The 21,088-nt window shown below is 38.8% G+C and overlaps 3 long non-coding RNA genes across 4 annotated transcripts; 2 read left to right on the forward strand and 1 right to left on the reverse strand.

Moving 5' to 3' along the window:
- Positions 1–1,463: 1,463 nt before the first annotated feature.
- Positions 1,464–10,919, forward strand: LOC136244878 (uncharacterized). Its single transcript, XR_010695612.1, has 4 exons — positions 1,464–1,621; positions 7,123–7,241; positions 9,445–9,496; positions 10,681–10,919. It is a non-coding gene; the product is annotated as an uncharacterized lncRNA (long non-coding RNA).
- Positions 10,920–12,927: 2,008 nt separating this feature from the next.
- On the reverse strand, positions 12,928–15,407 carry LOC136244891 (uncharacterized). The gene is made up of 3 exons (XR_010695631.1): positions 15,321–15,407; positions 15,149–15,269; positions 12,928–13,090 (listed from the first exon to the last, which is right to left on the reverse strand). It is a non-coding gene; the product is annotated as an uncharacterized lncRNA (long non-coding RNA).
- A 2-nt stretch (positions 15,408–15,409) lies between these two features.
- Positions 15,410–16,301, forward strand: LOC136244883 (uncharacterized). 2 transcript variants are annotated; one of them, XR_010695615.1, is made up of 5 exons: positions 15,410–15,681; positions 15,729–15,851; positions 15,906–16,013; positions 16,064–16,112; positions 16,166–16,301. It is a non-coding gene; the product is annotated as an uncharacterized lncRNA (long non-coding RNA). The 2 variants fall into 2 exon arrangements; XR_010695619.1 differs by having other exon boundaries at positions 15,734–15,851.
- The last annotated feature ends 4,787 nt before the right edge of the window (positions 16,302–21,088 follow it).

Consider the following 21,088-nt stretch of genomic DNA (forward strand, 5'->3'; position numbering starts at 1 on the left):
CAGACGAAGTGTGGAGAGTGTGGAGCATCTGTTAAGTAGCTGTATACCTCTTGCCCCTACTATGTATTTACGGCGGCATAATCAAGTGTTAAAGATACTATATGTGACCGTCTCAGCAAAAACCCAAATCATTATGTATGCTCATTGGTTCCCGCCAGAGAACTGGAGGGCTGAATCTCACAATAATGTTGGATGGTGCTATCTTGAAGCAAGTTTGTTCTACTAAGTATTTGGGTGTATATTTTGATCGGCATTTTTCTTGGCAAGGTTCATGTGGATTATGTTCTTGGTAGAGTTAGAAGGAAACTTTTTGCTATGAATCGGGTTAGGCCGGCTTCTTCTAGAGTTCTGTAGTTGCTATATCAAGCTTATATTTTACCGGTGTTGGATTATTGTGATACTGTGTGGTTACCATCAAATTCTAGTAGTACTCGTCGTTTGGAAAGACTCCATTCTAAGTTTACACCATCTTTCGATTCCTCTGATACCTTTAACTTCCGATCATCTTTAACTGAAAGGCGTACTTTTCACACAGCTGTACAGGTTTTTAAAATTCTCAACAAGATTCCCCTCCTTATTTACAGGGGATTTTTTCATATGCTGTGGATGTTACTGGTCGCTCTGGTAGAAACTTACACCGATTATTTGTTCCAAGTGTTAGAACTAATTATGGAAAACAGTCTTTGGCGTACAGGGGTACGGCCATATGGAACAGATTACCTAAAGCACTATACAGTGCTAAAACTGTGAATGGTTTTAAAACATTATTTTGTACAATGTAATTCTGTTTTGTTGTGTATGTATGTACTTATATTGTATTGTATTTTTTGTGCTCTCAGGGCATAGCTGAAAAACAGCTTTCTTTGGCTGACGCTATTTTCCCTGATTAAATATCATTTAAATAAAATAATAATAATAACCCGACTTGTTCGCACAAGCATACGTATTGAGAAAAACGAAATTTAAAAATATTTCGTATAATTACGCATGCTACAAAGAAAAAACGCAAGTTTATATCGGGCCAGTATTCGAAGAAATAAGACTCAAATTGATTAAAACTATATACTGTCTTATTTGCCAGCTCATGGAGAGTTCGAAAATCTTTGTTTCGTTTCTGTAACGTCAACGGTATGCGTGTCACGTGCGTTTGTTTACGATGCGGTAAACGTAACAAGATCGTCATTGTTTCTTCTACCAAACCGCCTTCATATCCATATGCACAAGTGTCTACAGGGCTACCACTATATCTTGGCTGATGTGCTGATCCATGGCGAACATTTTAAGCCAAATTGCAACGTTGTAGACTAATCCAAAAGGAAGTTATGATTGCGAATGTAAGTGCCTGTAGTTTATTTTCAGTATAGTCGCTGTACAAATCGATTATCTTACTCTTCCTACACTGTTAAAAATGGGTTGTGCCTGACACACGCATATCGTGTGGTAGCCACACGCCCACCTGCTCACACGTGCCAGTGTGACGGTCACGCGATTCAATTTTGTGTGGCTGCCACACGAGTCCGTGTGCGGTACCCAGTCTAGCGTGTGGCCGGTACACACAAGGTGGTGTGAACTGGAGGGATGATTCTTGACCAGTCCTAAAGTGGAGCAATCGCTGTGAGAGGTATGTTTCGATGTATGTGCTGGGTTGCACACTTTATGCACGTACATTCCGGAGGCCCAGTGACTCCTTTGCGACACTCCATACCAGTTTTAGTTCCTGTACTTATGAAACTATCTTCTTTATGGTAGCCTCGATGGTAGCGACTTTAAACCTTACGCAAATTTCTGTGATTGAACTGACACGCGCGCTATTTGGAATCTTGCAAGTTTTGGAATCACATAGGTTAACCGTATAATTACCACAGCTAAAGGTAGTGTATACTACATCACTGCTACACAGGTCCTAATTCCTGCTGAAGTATAAAAAATATGTACGATGATGGCTAGATACGACCTTGTGTGCACTACGCAGCAAAACTACGGCTTCAGGTTTCACAATGGTTTAGGGCAAAAGTATTGAGTATAAATCTTTTTTAAGTGGAATAACTCACCATGGCACAAGTATGTTATGTACTTATTACCTAATAACTTTATAACAGCACTATATCTTTCAGTATGATTCCTTCAATTCGTATTAGCATTAAAAAATTTTTCCTGAGCATATATAGAATGTGTATGTTTTTGCCCTCAAAAATGGTGGATACATTATTTTAATGATGTGATAAAGTTCCATGCCTTAGTGCACACAAGGTCTATAGGAGATACTGAGAAACTATAATAACAGCCTGGTTGCCAGAGTATTTGGGTGTTAAATTATGGGATATTCTATTTTATGTTTTAAAAGATACAGGAACCGGCCCTAAAGGCATGCCCATTCAGCACACTGTAACACTATGCTAAGATGTGCTGTTTAAAAGGTTGTGCCTATACCTACACCTACAAACAGAAGCCACAGAACAGAATAGAGTGAAGGGAGCCTAGGTAAATTACAAGCAGTGGACACCCTGGACTCAGCAAGTATGCGGTCTGCTGGAACAGGGAATGCAGGGTGTCCAGAGCTTGACATCTGGAGCCATGGATACACATGATTGAAGACTTGAGCAATAACTAACCAATTCTTCTTTGTAGTAACTGTTTGGGAGGCTCCCCTACGAGTCTTTTACGATAAAACTCACTAAAGTCCCTAGTAAGAGAAGAGACACGAAAATAAGAGAAAATGAAAAGGACACAACCTGTGCAGGCCCAGTACACAAGGCCTGTGATATATCTACAGTGTATATGTAAGTGAGCCATGCAAATAGGCTGATGTACTGGTATATTATTAATTGGCTCAAAGCAGTATCATGTAGGGAATTTTTTGACTTAAGCTTTAAGACTACAGCTTCTCATTTTGTTGTGAGTTAAGTATAATCTATTTTCAACTTTTCTTCAAGGTTATAGACTTTCATAACCTCTAAAGCCTGTAACAAGCTGTAAGTTCAATTTCATTCTTATTTTTGTGTATACAGTAATTATGTTGTAAATTTCTAGAGCAAAGTACTTCTATAGGTTCAGTAAAGCATGATATGTCGTATGCAAGCCCTATTGTTGGCTTGCAAGCCAATGTTTGGAAATATTCTGGCCCTTCTTAGGCTCCGCCTCATTGTTGACAAGTGTAGTCCACCAGCCAGATATATTTCAACCAGGTGCATGCTATGAAGCCAGCTAAAGACTAGATGTAGGGTGTGTTACTAGTTTCTGAAATCGGTTTATGAACAATTGTGTGTGTGGTGTGGGTATGGCACTATCTTGGCTAGTAACATTTCTCATGTCAACGTTTTCCACATTGAGAAAAGTAGTTACAATTTTTATATGCATTATAGATGGTACAGAAATGGATAATTATCTGCTCTGTTTAGGGATCTCAAACTCTATACTCCATTATGGGATGGAAAATGTTAAAGTATGCTGATTACTGCTCGTCGGTATTGAAATTCGGTATTATTAACAGGCAGGGCCGCCCACAGGGGGGGCAACTGGGGCATTTTGCCCCGGGCCCCAGCCTGAAAGGGGCCCCCTGAATACCTGTTTAAAAGATCGATATACTCTAATAGAGCACTCAGATCTAAATACTCTAATAGAGCAGTCACAGTATTCTTCAGAGGAGCAGTGTAGCAAGCTTATAGATAAGGAGATATGGTTGGTGATGGGTAGTTATTGTCATTGCCAGCAGGTTGTGACCTTTTTTTTTTTTTTTTTTTGGTCTTCTCCTTACAACTTGGGCCAAGGGCCCCACTTTAACTCTTTGCCCTGGGCCCCTTAATTTCTCTGGGCGGCCCTGTTAACAGGAAAATATTGTGGTATATTGGAGGGAGCCTGTATTCCGCAGAATACGAAATAGCAGAATAACGGCCGGAATAGCAGTATTACGGAATAAGCGAAAATCACATTCTAAATATTTTGTTATTGTTTATAGCCTCTATAACATTTTAATATACATTCCTCACCTCGTAGAGAACACAATCACGATGGCACCGATCCTCGGGGCGATCTTTAAACAGGATATGTACAAAGATATTCACTCTAGAACAATCTAACTAAGCTAAACTACCATCAAATACACTTCACTACACAATCGCTAGAAAACTAGAAGTCCTTTGTGCTATACTTACTCATACCAGCTGTCACACACGAGTAACTGCCCAAATTTATTAGAGTTATATATGAAGTGTTAGAGCCGAGGTTGGAGCTCTGATGTTGGGAGCTGAAAGCAGTATTATTCTCCGAGTTTATTTGAAACACTTTAGGAAATGGTAACAGAGTTATAAGAAAGGTCAGATTATTCCATGCATGCAGGGTAGCTAGCTACCTAGGGGGTGGATCGTTTTGTCCTCAGGCCTAAACTATTCGGCCCGATAGCTAGCTAGCTGCTTGTGTGTGACAGCTGGTATGAGCAAGTATAGCACAAAGAACTTCTAGTTTTCTAGTTATTATGTAGTGAAGTGTATTTAACAGTAGTTTAGCTTAGTTAGATTGTTCTAGGGTGAATATCTTTGTACATATCCTATTTAAAGATCGCTCCGAGGATCGGTGTCATTGTGATTGTGTTCTCTACGAGGTGAGGAATGTATATTAAATGTTATAGAGGCTATAAACAATAACAAAATATTTAGAATGTGATTTTCGCTTATTCCGTAATTATGCTATTCCGTATTCCGCGGAATACAGGCTCCCTATATCGGTATATAGTTAGCTTGTTATTGTAACTACTGCATCATTTCTTGAGCCTAGTATGGAAAACCTAAAATATAAGTACAAGTAGGCATGTGTTGTAATGTGACAAGCTCAAGTTTTTTAGGGCATGTCTGCTAAACCATCAACAAATAAACAGCAAAGGCTGGGTTAAAATCAATCCTATACTGGTATTCATTAAGGTTACGGGTTACCAGATAAGTAATTTTGTAGGAGCTTTGCTTATAGTTCTGTTTTAAACATTTTGCATGGAAGAACATACTAAAAATACGTACTATATTAATGTACAAGTGATAACATAAGTGGTGATACACTCAACAAGGGAAGCGCTTGTACAGAAATGCAGGCACTAAACAGCGAAACTGCTGATTGGTTTCATGGGAAGCCACATCATGATATTTAGCATTAACAAGCTATTACTTAGTGATTTCTACAACTGTAGGTCCCCACGAATGAATTGAGTTGTTATCAAATTGTAACAGCACGGTAATGGACTTGCGGTATTTCCGTAGCAGAACTAATTGCCATTATCCTTGAAAGATACGATAACTAACCAGCCTTTAGTCAGTTTTCCCACAAAGTCTCCATGACAGGACCTAGATAATATAACCACCCATTGACACTGCCATAAAAAATTAGTACTAATTGGCTGATAGCTGCTATTTTTGATGAATAATAACCACATTAAGCAGTAGCTCTAAATGCTGGTTCAACCAATTTTATGGGACTTAATTTTACACTTGACTACCTTCCTCAGTAAATTATTAACACTCACTTTGTATGATTCCTCCGCTATTATCGCATGGCTATACAACACTTTGAAATTAACAACGTTCTCACTAACACCTGCTCGAGTTTCTATGGTGCCACTATTGCATCATCATCATTGCATCGAAAAATAATAACCTATTATTAAGAGCCTAACCTGTAACCTTAATATACCGGTATTTTGATATATTGGTTATCAAAGACTGTCATGGTATGACAGTCGGTTATGATAATTTATCACAATAAACAGTATGATAAACAGTATTACCGGTATATCGCAGAGCACTAATGCTGATGCTTTGACATTATTAGGAGGTGATGTTTGAGAAAGTTCATAGCTTTGTTGGCAGTGTTGGTAATGTGGTCTGACCATGATAGAGAATTATTGAACTCTATACTTATGCTGGTTAGTTGTCCTCAAGATCGTTCTATAGAGGTAGTAATTGACATTAATAGGGTGTTTGGATCTAGTATATCTAAGGACATGCAGTGCAGTTAAATCTCGTCTGCCAAGAGAGTGCCAAGGGTATTCAGGTACTTTTGAAGCAAAATAGAGAACTGTTAAATGTAATTCACAGCTACTAAGATGTGTAGCGGGTAAATCACTGGTAGAATTATATAGTCTCTTCAGAGAACCAGCCTCACTGTTACTAAAGGATTAGTACTTTACCTTTTAAAATGATATAGAAGTACTTCTGCATCACAATTAAACTGAACTTTAAAGCTGAGCATTAGTACAACTATCACTATCATCACGATAACAGTATCACAATATCACTACCAGTTACAGACACTCATAAATAATCCCGTTACGCTCCACATATCTGCTTTTCTTACACTCCATTAGTAAAAACAATTATGTACTACAGTTGCAATTTTTGTGGTGAGGACTTTTACAGTTTCTTCAACTTTAATACCGTATAGCCGGAAAGTTTGGAGGGAGGAAACTTTGGCGAATTTGCCGAGATAGTATTTTGGCGAGAACAAAGTTTGGTGAATTTGTTGAGCTAATACAGATTTTTATTGACAAACGATTTGGCACATTTTAGTTTGGCGAAACGTCATTCACTTGCCAAATTTGCCAAACTTTCCGGCTATACGGTACTATCCATGTTTTTGACTTAGCACCGACGTGTGTAATATAATTATCACGATAGTACAATTGTATACTACCATTATCACAATAATAATATTGTTATTCGCTATCACAATGATCGATAGACACAACTATTGCTCAGCTCTACTGAACTCGATGGTTTTAAACACAATATGCTGTTTGGTGGGCATTAAATAGAACATCTAAGCGAACAATTTCTAGCATGCTTATAAATATTAACTAGCATGTTTTGGCATGTTATCAAAATCTGTTCAGTGTAAAAGTAGGGATTTTCCAGAGCCATGTTATAGAACTGTCATTCGTATCTCTGTTTGCTATCTGTTATTGCTTGGATCCCTTCAACGCAGTTATACACTGTTATGTATAGCATAGATACATGTATAATGTACATACACACAGCCTGTATACCCAATCTTCACATCACTAGCTGTTCATCTTTTTGAGTGATCCTCTGGTGGTACATTATAGTCATTAGAGGTGTGGTCACTGTGCTTTGTTTTCTGTAGGAGAACCAATGGTTATCAGTGCAGCCATAGAAGATGGTTGGTAAGGTTGGAGTCTTTAATGGCGAGACAAGAGACAAAGGGCAGAAATTTCATGAAACCCAAAATGGCACATGCCACTTGTGAGTTATTTTTGTGGCTTAAAGTTCAGCTTGGTTGTTCAGTGCATCAAACGGGTGTAGGAATAATTTGTGTGTGTTTGGGGGGTCATGAATGTGATTGGCACACAGTGTTCACCTTTGTCAACTTGTCAAATCAAATCTTGTCAAAATCTGGTTCCTCTATTTTCCAAACTCGTTGGATCCTGAGTGCATTCAAATAATCGAAACGTTTGGGTAAATGAAGCCCCATTTGTTTACCTGCCCTAATACAATGCACACCTTAGACAAAATATTCTAATACAACATTCATTTCTACTGTTTTTTCAGTCAATCAATGGCCGATAATGGACTCAAGAGGGACCCCTGTATTTGGCTATTTGATAATAGCAATTGTGATTGTTATGTCACCAATTATTTTGTGTGGCTTCGCTACTGGGTAAAAAGATAACTTTACTAATCACACAGTTGCAGCCACTCTGTCTCAGTTATAACCAGTGCATCACTTCAACACTCCCACATGCTGGAATCTAGTGTATGGTTTAATGTACATCCCAACTGAATATGTGACCGGATTTGCGAAAAGGTACCTTTTTCACACATAAAATTTGACCCATTTTTTCAACTTCCAAACGTTGTAACTTTTGTATCATTGCAAGCATGTGTCTGCAATTTTCCATGAATATGCCTACATTAGTTGGTTACATTTTGATACAAACAGAAAGTCAATCAGTGCAAGGAGTCAATAGTTATGACATTTTGTTTGCTGGTATGTCAAATGTGTGGAAAAGGTACCTTTTCGCAAATCCGGTTACATATGTACATTTATTTGCCAAGCTAATCTTTTTGCACCAGCTCATAATTTAAATTACTAAGGGTATTTCCCGAGGGGTCACTAACTCACGAAAAAGGAGTACGGATGTCAAAATCTTGAACAAATTTCTCAAGAATTCACGGATTTCAAAGGATTTCACAAAATCGAACGAGATCTGCAAAATCTGATTTTAAATTACAGGTTGGTGTAGAGTGACAAGTTCTGAAACACCAAAAAATAGTGGGAGAAAGAAATAGGAGTTCATGTAGAAGCAAAGCTTCACAAAATTGTAAAACCGGAAAACAAGGCCAATCATTCAGGGGGAATTCCGTGAGAAATCCCTCAAAACCAGGAGCAAACTGTCGAAGCCCTATCTGATGTGAAACCCCACAAAACCAGCAGCATCTGTATGCTTAAGTTGCTTTGTAGTTTGTGTGTTGCTATAAGTTTATGAATATGAAGTTTTGCTAAGTTTGTGTTGCTAAGTTTTTGTAGTTTGCTAAGTAATTCCGAAGCGGAGCGGAACATCGGATTTCATTCTTATTTTTGTGCAGGAACAGTTTACATGGTTTCTTCTGATTTTGTGCAGCTTCTCAGTTTCCTACAGCTCCTGGTTTTGTTTGGCTTCCACAACTCGCGTAATACAAATCCGAAGCGGAACGGAACATCAGATTTCATTCTTACTTTTGAGCAGTTGGTATGGGTTATCTCCTGGTTTTGTATGGCTTCTTTCCCACAGCTCCTGGTTTTGTTTGACTTCCACAATTCACTTAATACAAATTCGAAGTGGAGCGGAACATCGGATTTCATTCTTACCTTTTAGCAGTTTACATGCTCCTGGTTTTATGCGGCTTCTTTCCTACAGCTCCTGATTTTGTTTGGCTTCCACAACTCACTTAATACAAATCCGAAGCGGAACATCGGATTTCATTCTTACTTTTCACCATTTTGCATGGGTTATCACCTGGTTTTGTATGGCTTCTTTCCCACAGCTCCTGGTTTTGTTTGGCTTCCACAACTCAAATCCGAAGCGGAGCAGAACATCGGATTCCAATCTTACTTTTGAGCAGTCAGCATGGATCATCTCCTGGTTTTGTATGGCTTCTTTCCCACAGCTCCTGGTTTTGTGCAGCTTCCACAACTCGCTTAATACAAATCCAAAGCGGAGCGGAACATTGGACTTGATGATTTCATTCTTACTTTTGTGCAGGAGCAGTTGAGTGTAAGCTACGGTACCAGAACGAGTATATAATCAGAATCACGATAAGAACATAAGATTTCATATTTCAGGCAGGATTTCATTGAAGGTGTACGAGATTTCGAATCAGTTGGTGACCCCTCGGTATTTCCTTTCATAAGGATCTCTTGTTTGCACAATCTTTAAATCGTAATTTAAGATGTGTAAATTTACAGGAAACTCATATGAGATCCTTCATGTTACAGTTTCAGAAGAAATCATGAACAGGTAACTAGCAATACTTCTTGAGTGCATGTATATATGTGACCGGATCTGAAAAAACACGACACAATAGTGCAAGCCTAAACTTCCAGTATAAAGAATTGAAAACAATGGGTGAAATCACGAGTTCATAATATATATACTGAGGAGAGTATCCTACTCTCATATACCCCTGTAGAAGGGCGTATCGTGAAGTTATGACGTGACGACAAGATGTTGCAGTTTGTGACGTGCAAGCAGCCATAAAAGTACAAGAATCGTTAGCACCATTTCACACTCGTGACGCTCAGGATAGCCGTATTTGCGAATGGCCTAGCAAGAAATGCCTACAAAGCAGTCTTAACCCATGAAGGAACGATTGTAGTTTGGTGAGAAACTCTTAGATTAATTTGGTAGTTAGAGACGTTGTTAGGCACGCGTTCAATCAATACCATGTTCAACTAATGACATCATTAATTATACAAAGAAAAACGGGCAAACTCAGAAGTATTACATCATAACTTCACGATATGCCCTTCTACAGGGGTATATGAGAGTAGGATACTCTCCTCAGTATATATATTATGAACTCTTGGTGAAATATTTGTGTATTATTGAAAAAATTTGTAAATTTTTTGAATGCCTTTTTCTTAGCAAAGGAAGGGAGTAACAATAAAAACCTGGATATCTTCTTATTCGCCTACTCAAGAGGAGTTGGAAAATCTTTGTTTCACTCCAGTAGACCCAAGGATATGCAAGTTATGAGAGTTTGTTTACGTCACGTCGAAGCGATCGTACGTGATTGATTTCTCTTCACAAATTTTTCCTTTGTATGCAGTGAAGAAGGGTGATAGAAGGACAAACTTACCCAGTACATGATTCCCCTATCCATGGCAAACACGATGGTGAAATTTTCAGCCCAGTACGTCAATTCGTTCATAAGTTACAACTGTTTTAGTAAGCTAGCACCTGTAATTTATTTCCCTATGCTTACTATACAAATCGATTTTCTGTTGTTGCTACTTTGTAGGGCTGTAACTCCGAAAGGTATTGGTATATGAGGCTGAAACTTTGCCAGAAGGTATACTTGGCTAAGTAGATTATAACTATTTAATAAACAGGTATTTGAAAAATGCGCTATTGTGTTGGGTTTTTGCAGATCCGGTCACATGTTTGTAATGATGTTAATGTGCACCATATTATTCCTACAGATTCCAATCGTGCGACCTTAGAAAGAAAACAGGTCAGAAAAGCTCTCATAGAACAAGTGTCCATTCACTCAAAGAACACTCAAGTAGAACAAAACATTAAAGTTTGTGTATGGTGATGTAATTGAATTTGTAAAGATTTAGGTCATCAATATCGTACTGAAGCATGGTTCATTTAATGTTCTGTATTCTGTGTAATGTGTATACCATGCAAAATTTTCTAAACATTTTTGACAAAATTATAGTTTGTCAACATTCTGTATTGCAGTACATGATACAGTATTCGAGAAATCATCTATGCATGGATGTGTTGAAGGATGCTGTTATATTGATTTCCTGGTGGAGCTTGGTCTTAATCTCGCATGTGTGCCATATACAGGAGCCTACTGTAGTTGATCATCTTTGAGGCAAAGATTTAACCAAGGTCAACATATGCATTTCTCATGTGGGAATTACAGTTAGCCTAGCAGTAAAGATTGAGATACTCTAATAGAACAGTCACATATTGAGAAGGGGTCTTCCATGCAACCAACTTTGATGACTCATAACTTAAGATTGGAAAAGGGTGTTGACTGAAATTTGGTCAGTATAGTGAGCAACAACATAGTTTAGCGGATGGAAATCTTTCAGATTAATGTATTTTTTAAACACTGAGTTATAGTCTTGAGTTTATAGCATTGGATGTGTAGTGTGTGTATCGTTCTGTATATGTCTCTGTGTGCGTCTGTTGTCTGCAGTGTAGGTCTGTATTGCATGTACTGTATGTGTTGTGCCTATTTGTGCGTGTACTGTATCTGTTGATGAGGTGGGACCTCAGTTGACCACATGAGACATGGCACCTATAGAAGGAATTAATATCTTTTGGACCAAGTGTCCTACAGACCTTCAACACTAATAAAAGTCCTATTCCCAGAATTTGCCCACACTGACTTGTAGCACCTGATAGCCCATTGTTTCACTGGGTAGACATGACCACATGTATATTATGGTTACAGTGGACCAGTCATCTTTGGGACAAAATATTTTGGTTTTAATAGGTTGCTTTAGACAAGTGGATTAGTATGTTAGTATTGGGAATTTGAAGCTGGCTTTTTTGGAGAGGTGGCCTTTCTATACAGGTGGTAACTATGACAGGTTCCACTGTAGTTTTCAAGTGTGGGTGTGTATTATATGCACATGCAGACTTTTCCCCAGCAAAGTAGAGTAGCAAAATTGTCAATTTACTACCAACATCAGTCATTTATTAATTATATACATTCCTTTTACCACATCAAAACAAGGTAGAGCGGTGCAGCACCACTCTACCGCTCTTTAGGGAATACCCTGCACATGTGTAGTGTGTGTCATATTTATTAATAGTTGCATACACTGCATGTTCACAAATAGTTCACCTTTTAACTAGACGATGTGTTTGGTAACTTTGGTTCTGCAACTTTGCATAGTACATTGGTGAAGTATGTTTTCACACAGAAGACACATAGGCAACAATTACCACAATTATTGACATAAGATGTGTACTTTACACATCACTTATATATTTGGATATTGTAAACACCCGAGCATGGATGAATCAGGAGTTTATGAAGCATCTCATAAGCTGTTGGATGAGTCTATCTTGCTTCTTCCCCCTATTTCTCTTTCCAACAATTCTATTATTCTCACCTATTATGCTCCTTTGCTTAGCATTAATGTTTGCTAATTGCCCATTCTAAGAGCATAGTTACAACTTCACCTCAAGGCGACTGTTGTATTAGAGTATGTTGATCCTCACTTGATCTTACCAGCAAATAATGAGTCTCACATGCACACGGACATACACAAAATAGTAATGTGGATCAGATTGCGGTTTAATTAAAATGAAGTTGTATATATAATAAAACCTAGATTTTGACTACTGTTGGTTGGTTATGTGAGAGGAAAAGATAATTGGGCTAAAATCTTGGTCTGGTTTCAAGCCTTCAACTGTATTATAAGTCACTATAGTATAGCACTGTAATAGTGCTTCCTGATCATTGAATAGTGGTAAGAATTGTATACAGATAATATAAAAATACCATATTGTCTCGAATAGTGGCCCGGGCGTTGATTTCTTTCGAGCAACTTTCACCCAGACCCAGTGACTTGGGTGAAAAGCTACTTCAGTGAAATAAACGTGTAGACAACTACCCAGATCATTATTTGAGACCAGGTTACTATTTGAGACTGGCCACTATTTGAGGCAATATGGTAGTTATCTTTTGAGGTGTGAATTATCTGATTACCAAACATCAGAAAATAAAGCTGAACAGTTACTGTTCTAATGAAGCTGTCAATAATAAACTGCTCCCACAACTCTGATCTACTTCATTTCTTCTTTAGAACACGCTTGCCAGCAATTAAGGATATCACTGCAGCACCACCATCAAGCAAGGCCCTATGCACAATGCACAATTAAAATTCTTATTACCAATATTTTGCACAAAGCTTAATGTTACAAAACTTATAATCTGAATCTATAATCACAGATATTAGGAACTTAGACAGCAAATTAAGCCTAAGGACAAGAAACAGTAAATGTAGCAGTAAGTGTATAATTATAAAGCTAACAAGGGAGGTGCAGCTATGCTAGTGTACATTTGATTCTTACTTAAGTCATATACAGAGTTAGCCTTGATTGGAGTAGGAAATGTCTACTAGAATAGCTGTAGTAAGAGAAGCGCCTCTGAAACCTATTCATTCACTACAGAGAAACTGCACCCCAACCACTGAGAAGTGATTCCGCTTTGTTTTCAAGAATGAACATTCTACCCATTACACAGCATTACAAATGAAGAACAGTACGAGAAGCACTTCTGCAATCAATCTAGTCACTTCAGAAACTACGCATGATTCCTGTGATAGCCATATGCATCCACTCATGAGTTACCATATGCATGAATCAACATGTACACAATTGTGGAGAAAAAATTAGGACACAAAGAAGGACAAAGATATAGGTCCACAATGCAAGCACTGTAGTTGCAGCATGCTCATCTCATGATGAAGCGATGTCAAACAGTGAAGAAATGAAGCCTGTAGCATTGTCCATAATCAGGGAATCATTGGGCTTGGTAACTAATACTGCCAAGCTGTTTTGAAGTAAAAAGAGGCTGCTGTTGAATGATTTTGAAAGGGGAAGAAAATCCAAATCCCTACCATACAGTACTACCATATAACTGTATGATTAAGCATACATTTATACAATAGTACTGTACCTGTTCTTGTGCACAATTGATCAGGACTTTAGTAAGTTGTTGAGAAGATACCCAGCAGTGAAAGGAAAATGTGAGGCACATGAAATGGTGAGAGTTTAAAATCACGCTTATTAAATTGTGCTTGTATTTTTGATTGTTGACCAACAGTTTGACTGGTGACTAGTCGGCAGTTAACAAGCTCAATCATGCGTATTATTTGTGTGACACAGTAGTAAAGTTTAGTCCATCTGACATTAAATGCAGCATTACAAACAACAAAACACTTATGGGTGGCCGGATATAATTATTTTATAAAAAAATCACCAATACTTAAATTTTAGTTTCACAGCCTGCAGTCACAAGGCTAGAGGCCAAACGAAGCAGCACATGGCCACCTTTCACGCCACAACAACAAAGATAAACTCACCAGCTAGGATGTGCCTTTTTGGGATTCTGACGAGCGTGTGGCCTGCCTTCCTTTTATCTTCAATCAGGCTATTCTTCATCTTCTTCATGCAATGAAACCACATTGATTCGAGGCATTAATTTTCTGTATCAACACTTTTCTTGAGCAGCATATTTAGACACCACAACATTATTTAAAGTGCTTGCGCTACTGTAGAGGTACTGGACACCCGGATACCTGTAACTTCACAGTAGGTTGACTCATAAAAGTCGACAGCATACACTATACATCTTAACAATCTATTTACTCAAACATGGATGCCATACCACTTATTGGTCTGGCTGTACTATAATGGCCACACCCCTTGGTAGGCCAGAAACTGACACGAAACACTCTAATACAGCACACACCCTAATAGAACAGTCACACGTGTTGATGAATGATGGTATTGCAGTATACACTGTAGCTTGGGGAGAAAGCCAATGTAAGGATTTTCTTATAGAGCTACGCTGTAATACCATCACTCATCTCTTGTTTCAGTACTTTTTATAGCTTGGATCTCTACTGCATTTTTACTGAAAATAACAAGTCTTAAAAACACTAGTTTATTACGAACTCTTGCTATAGGAAGAAGCAACTAGCTACTGCATGCCAAGACCCCTCATGAGCAATCAGCCAAGGCTTAATTTTTTGCTGCTGCCTACCGAGCCATTCCCAAGAAATAGTCCACTATATGTGACAGAAATTAGTTGCATCAAGGCAGGTACGTATCACGTGTGTTCAATGGACGTGCTCTTGTCACAACATGTAAGCCAACTACTGCTTACAAGCAAACACCACTTATTAGACGAACCTGTTATACAGCTTTCCTCGAACCTAACAAAAAAATCGATGTCTCAGCTGGCATCTCACTGCTCAGGCGACTGACAGTCTCGATCGCATATCTCGAGTCCTGTTCTCGGACACCCACCGTACTGAAAGTCGAGAGTATAACAAACAGGTTTGATGCTGATGTAATCACTCACCTTTCGAAGTCTTTAATCACAGCAACATACTGCAAGGCTGATTTTGGAGTGGTACCAAAATCTAATATTTTTTACACACTAACCGCACTTTTTTGTGTAAAATTACCGGGAACTTTAGTTTCCTTGGTTACTTGACGGGCTCCGACAGCTAGAGTTTGCGTTGCTTTTCTTCACTAATGAATAGTCGCCTTAGTTGGACCTCAGCTGTTGTTAACGACTGGAAGTGCTATGCCGTACTGAAGTGACCGTACTGCGGCGTCGGAACTGACCCAGCCTAGCTCTGCTGCTCAGTCTCGCTGTAGCTGACGTGGAAATTTGTTGCCAATAATGACTGTTTTTGTAAACCACACAGTTCCAGCGTGTAAGTTTTGTACTTGTGGAAAATCTGGTACTCAGCCGTAACGTCAGTGTAGGTGTTTCTAGAATTGTGGAATTGCCGTGTTCTGGATAATGCAGACTTCATACAGGCTGCAGCTTGGAAGAAGCAAACGACAGTTCTTTTTGTATAGCTAGTACTCAAGCTGTTATAAAGTTGGTTTTCCATTAAAATTTAAATTGTTTGTAGCTACTCACGCGTTTTTTTAGGTTGCAATGTTCCATGCATTCCTGAAGAGTTTACCACCATACGCCCCATCACTGATATTCCACTGATGTAACCAAATTACATTGACGATGGGTTTGTCCACTCCATTGGTGAGTCACCGACCTACTGCTGTTGTAGTCATGTAACTTCATTGATGCAGGAAGAAAATAATGACCAAATTCAACTGTACAGTTATACAGCCGAAACCGGTACGCCAGTGCTATTTCCTATACAAAGTATTACCAAATTGATATTAATGCAGGTTTGAGATGAACCACTTTATAGACTCGGAGTCCTTGACTTAGGTAATAAGATTCTTATTTTTGTGTCCATTGTGACTTTATTGCATTTAACAGAGCAAGATCTGGTGTGTGTGTGTGTGTGTGTGTGTGTGTGTGTGTGTGTGTGTGTGTGTGTGTGTGTGTGTGTGTGTGTGATGTCATGCCCAAAGATGAACTGATATTTGCGGTGTTTGAGGTATGAACATTGTGTACTCAAGATATGTTCATTATTGCTACATTTTTTATGCAGTGTAAAATAAAGTGAAGCTTGGTGCCTACAGAAGGAGCTTCTCTAGATGGCGGTTGGGACCACATACTTCCTCACTCAAGATGGTAGAGGGGTGTCTGTGACTAGCCGCCCATGTTACTCCTACCCACCTGATTCTGGTGTCTACAAAACAGACCAAATACATACATCACAAGTTGTACCTTTTATTGTATGTTTTTTATTGCTTTAAGGTATTGTATTATGGTAAATAACACGAAGCTAGCGTGGGGGAAACACCTAAATCATGTATGCATCACATGGCTGTCATGTGCTAGACACACAAAAGTCATGTATGGGGTACACAAAAATATGTGGTCCCACCACACAAATTTTGTGTGCTAAGCACACAAGGAAATGTGTGAAATAAGTTGCAAGTGTTTCACACAAGATTTTGTGTGGTGGGCACATGTTCTTTTTAACAGTGTACTGCCTAGTGCTATAATTTCAAAACTACATACCACAGAAGGCTGAAACTTTGGTGATTCATTCCTTGGACACTGCCAATAATGCTGAGTGAATAAAAAACTTTTTTTAATTGTGCGAACAAGTCGGGTTTTGCTGAGACGGTAACATATATCTACCTTGTTGGATCCCATACTAGGGATTATTGGCGTGACCCTGAGGCAGTTTATGAGAATAACTCAATAGGTGGCTTGGTTTGTCAGACTCATAACGAGGTTCGTGATTCAATTTGTGATCTAGCTTCTTGGCTAGGGGACAGGTTCAAAAAGAGCCTGTGGTTTGCGAAGAAAAGATGGATGATCCATCTTCTGAAACCCTGATTGCTGATGTAGCTAAGAATTCGCGGTGTTTGGCAGTCACAAGTTGATGCTTTGTTTGATGTTCGGGTTGTTGACACAGATGCTCCTTCATATCAATCTCGTTCACCTCAGGCTGTCCTTCGTACTGCTGAAGTTGAGAAAAGGAGGAAGTATGGTGCTGCTTGTCTGGCGCGTCGTGCCAGTTTCACGTCTCTGTGCATTTTTGTAGATGGTTTATTTGGCTCAGAAACTGATTATTGTTTGCTCAGGCTTGCAGGCTCTTTATCAGTTAAATGGGAAAAGAATTAGTGTTGCGATGGGATATGTGAGGGCACGAAAAAAATCATTTGCATTTATTCGAGTAGCCTTATTATGTGTGCGTGATCACGAACGAAATGGAGATCACTAAATTTGGCAGATGGAGTGGCTATTGATGAGACATCTTATTGACAGTTGTGACAGATATATTATATTTGTTTAATTGTCATATTTACTGTTGTTTCATTGTGTGTATGCTTTAATGCGTTTTATAATAATAGTAATAATAATAATAATAGCTACTCCATGGGCAATTCATAAGGGAAATTTCTGATCAGATTTGTGTTAAATCACAGTGGTTATGGCTACGCTTTGGTAACCTTACTAAAGAAATGGAAGGACTTGTATTTGAGGCCCAAGAGCAGGCCTTATCCACAAAATTAATGTTGTTAAAGTTCATATCTACAAAATCCCATGTTCAGCTAGATGCCGGCTTTGTGGTTCTTTTGATGAGACCATAGACCACCTTGTAAGTTGTACCTTTTTAGCACAAAAAGAATATAAGAGCCGACATGATCGTGCTGCTTCGAAGTTGTTAGAGTGTGGGAATGTAGAAAAGTATCCATAATTCATATAATTGTTGGGGCGTTAGGATCCATACCAAAGGATTTATCATGTTATTTAGAGGTGAATTTGCCAACATCTTTAATTCAGACATTTCAAAAGACTGTTATATTCTACCACATCATTGTAACGGCGGTATTTAACAATTTGACTGATGCTTTGCTTATTGTACTTTGTGTGTCTCATAGCTAGCTGGCAATTTTTTTACATTAACCTTGACTCTTGGTTAGAATCCGGTTCTTTTGTATACCAGCAATGTATTTGCACGTATATTTTGCTGTGATAAAATTTAAACAATAATAATAATAATAATAATAATAATAATGGAGCAGGAAATATACGATAGTGTTAGTAAACTATTACAGTCTCTACAGTTACGTGTGAGATTGCATCCCCTAAACATCGTGAATGTCAGTAATGATTCAAGAATTGCAAATAAAATTATTTCTCATTTCCCAGTCAATTCACTGCAGGAACTAAGTTATGTTGTATATGCTGTTGCCACAGTGGTATCTACCAAGAATGGTTTCCAACCCAGGTCAGAGGGCACTCAACCTGATGTTACTCCTGCTTGGAAGATTCGTCTTTAGAGAAAAATTGAGTCTTTAAGAGGTGGGGTCGAGGGGTCACCAACTCACGAAAAAGGGGTACGGATTTCAAAATCTTGTACAAATTTCTATAGATTTCACGGATTTCAAAAGATCTCACAAATCGAACGAGAGCTGCAAAATCTAATTTTAAAGTACAGGTTGGTGTGGAGAGATAAGTTCTGAAATCACCAAAAATAGTAGGAGAAAGAAACAGAAGTTCAGCAGGCATGTAGGAGCAAAGCCTCACGAAATTGAGATTAATCGCGAAGCCATATAAAGCCAGGGGTAAAGCAAAGGAATAACTATTAAATGAAACCCTACAAAACCAGTAGAAACTCGCAGCTGAAGCCCTATAAACAAAGAAACCTGAAGACCAAGCATTCAGGGGAAATCCCGTGTGAAACCCCTCAAAACCAGGAGCAACTGTCAAAGCTCTATCTGGTGTGAAACCCCACAAAACAGGAGCATCTGTATGCTTAAGTTGCTTTTGTAGTTGGTGTGTTGCTATTAAAGTTTATGAAGTTTGCTCAGTTTGTAGTTTGCTTAGTAAATTCGGAGCGGAACATCGGATTTCATTCTTACGTTTGTGCAGGAGCGGTTTACATGGATTCTCCTGGTTTTGTGTAGCTTTCCCACAGCTCCTGGTTTTGTTTGGCTTCCACAACTCGCTTAATACAACTCCGAAATGGAGCGAACATCGGATTTTATTCTTACTTTTGAACGGTTTGCATGGATTCTCTCCTAGTTTGTGTGGATTCTCTCCTAGTTTGTGTGGCTTCTTTCCCACAACTCCTGGTTTTGTTTGGCTTCCACAACTCACTTAATACAAATCCGAAGAGGAGCGGAACATCGGATTTCATTCTTACGTTTGTGCAGGAGCAGTTTGCATAGATTCTCCTGGTTTTGTGTAGCTTCTTTCCCACAACTCCTGGTTTTGTTGGCTTCCACAACTCACTTAATGCAAGTCCGAAACGGAGCGGAACATCGGATTTTATTCTTACTTTTGAACGGTTTGCATGGATTCTCTCCTGGTTTTGTTTGGCTTCTTTCCCACAACTCCTGGTTTTGTTTGGCTTCCACAACTCGTTTAATACAAATCCGAAACGGAGCGGAACATCAGATTTCATTATTCTCTCCTGGTTTTGTGCGGCTTCTTTCCCACAGCTCCTGGTTTTGTGAAGCTTCCACAACTTGATTATATTATACAAATCCGAAGCGATGGGGAACATCGGATTTCATTCTTACTTTTGTGCAGGAGCAGTTGAGTGTAAGCTATGGTACCAGAACGAGTATAGAATCAGAATCACTATAACTGCATAAGATTTCGTATTTCAGGCAGGATTTCACTGAAGGTGTACGAGATTTCGAAGCAGTTGGTGACCCCTCGGGTGGGGTCCATTCTACCGAACGAAACAGAACGGAATCATGGACTAAACTACGGAACGGAACGCTTTCTCAAAATGAAGCCTGCAGCCTACCATTGCTGAAACTTCCCTTTCAAGTTATCGATGGACCTCCAGCCGGTGATTAAACAAAGCCCCAAGAAAGATAGAGACAATCGAAGGACTGATTGTGGGTTTTAGTCGGTTGTCATTAGTAACGAAGTACTTATTGTGAGATTAGTTGTCTCAGTGATGTTTATCTAAGAAGGGCAGTTAATGGATCGCTTATTTTCTAGCTTGCAGTATGTACCTTGTTTATGCTTAGTGTGACTATAGACTACAGTCTGGGTCCAGTATTTCAATCATAAATCAGTACACTGAATGTTGTATGCTACAAAGGAAACAAACAGGAAGGCAATGGTGACAAGAAAGAGCCAGCTGAAGGAACTCAGTCAAAATGTAAGGAACTTTGTGCAGTGTGCGAAGCGCAAACATTCTGGAAAACTGAGTGCCACAACAAGGCTATTTTCTGTGAATATCAATAAAATTCATGGATTTATTAACACTGCTGTGGACTAAAACCAGTTGCGAGTTGAAATTTTTCTGTTGTATGATAAAGAGCTTGCCAAGTCTTCGACTGTTAGCCTTGAATCAATACTTGAGACCACCAACAAAATCAACCAGATCTCTTAAACCTTTCATGCATCTATGCTCATAGCCACTAGTCTAGACCTTGATTTGGACCAAGATCCTAAGGATTTCTAGAGTGTAACATTTCACATGCTTCTTTCCTTACAATGAAACTAGCATGTACTGTAATTTGCTGCAACAGTGTGATTTGTGTGGGCTCCCTGGGAGTCTACCTTGAAATATCAACTACAGCAGATCTAGTACACAGCACACTTCGTAGCAAGAACCTGTGATCCCAATGGACCAGCTGCATGGACTAAGAATCCTCACTTGAAAATAGTGATGAAAAATGTTAAGATTATCCCAACATGTGAAGTTATTTGATGTGCAT

This window comes from Dysidea avara, chromosome 2 (assembly GCF_963678975.1).
Source record: "Dysidea avara chromosome 2, odDysAvar1.4, whole genome shotgun sequence".
NCBI lineage: Eukaryota > Metazoa > Porifera > Demospongiae > Dictyoceratida > Dysideidae > Dysidea > Dysidea avara.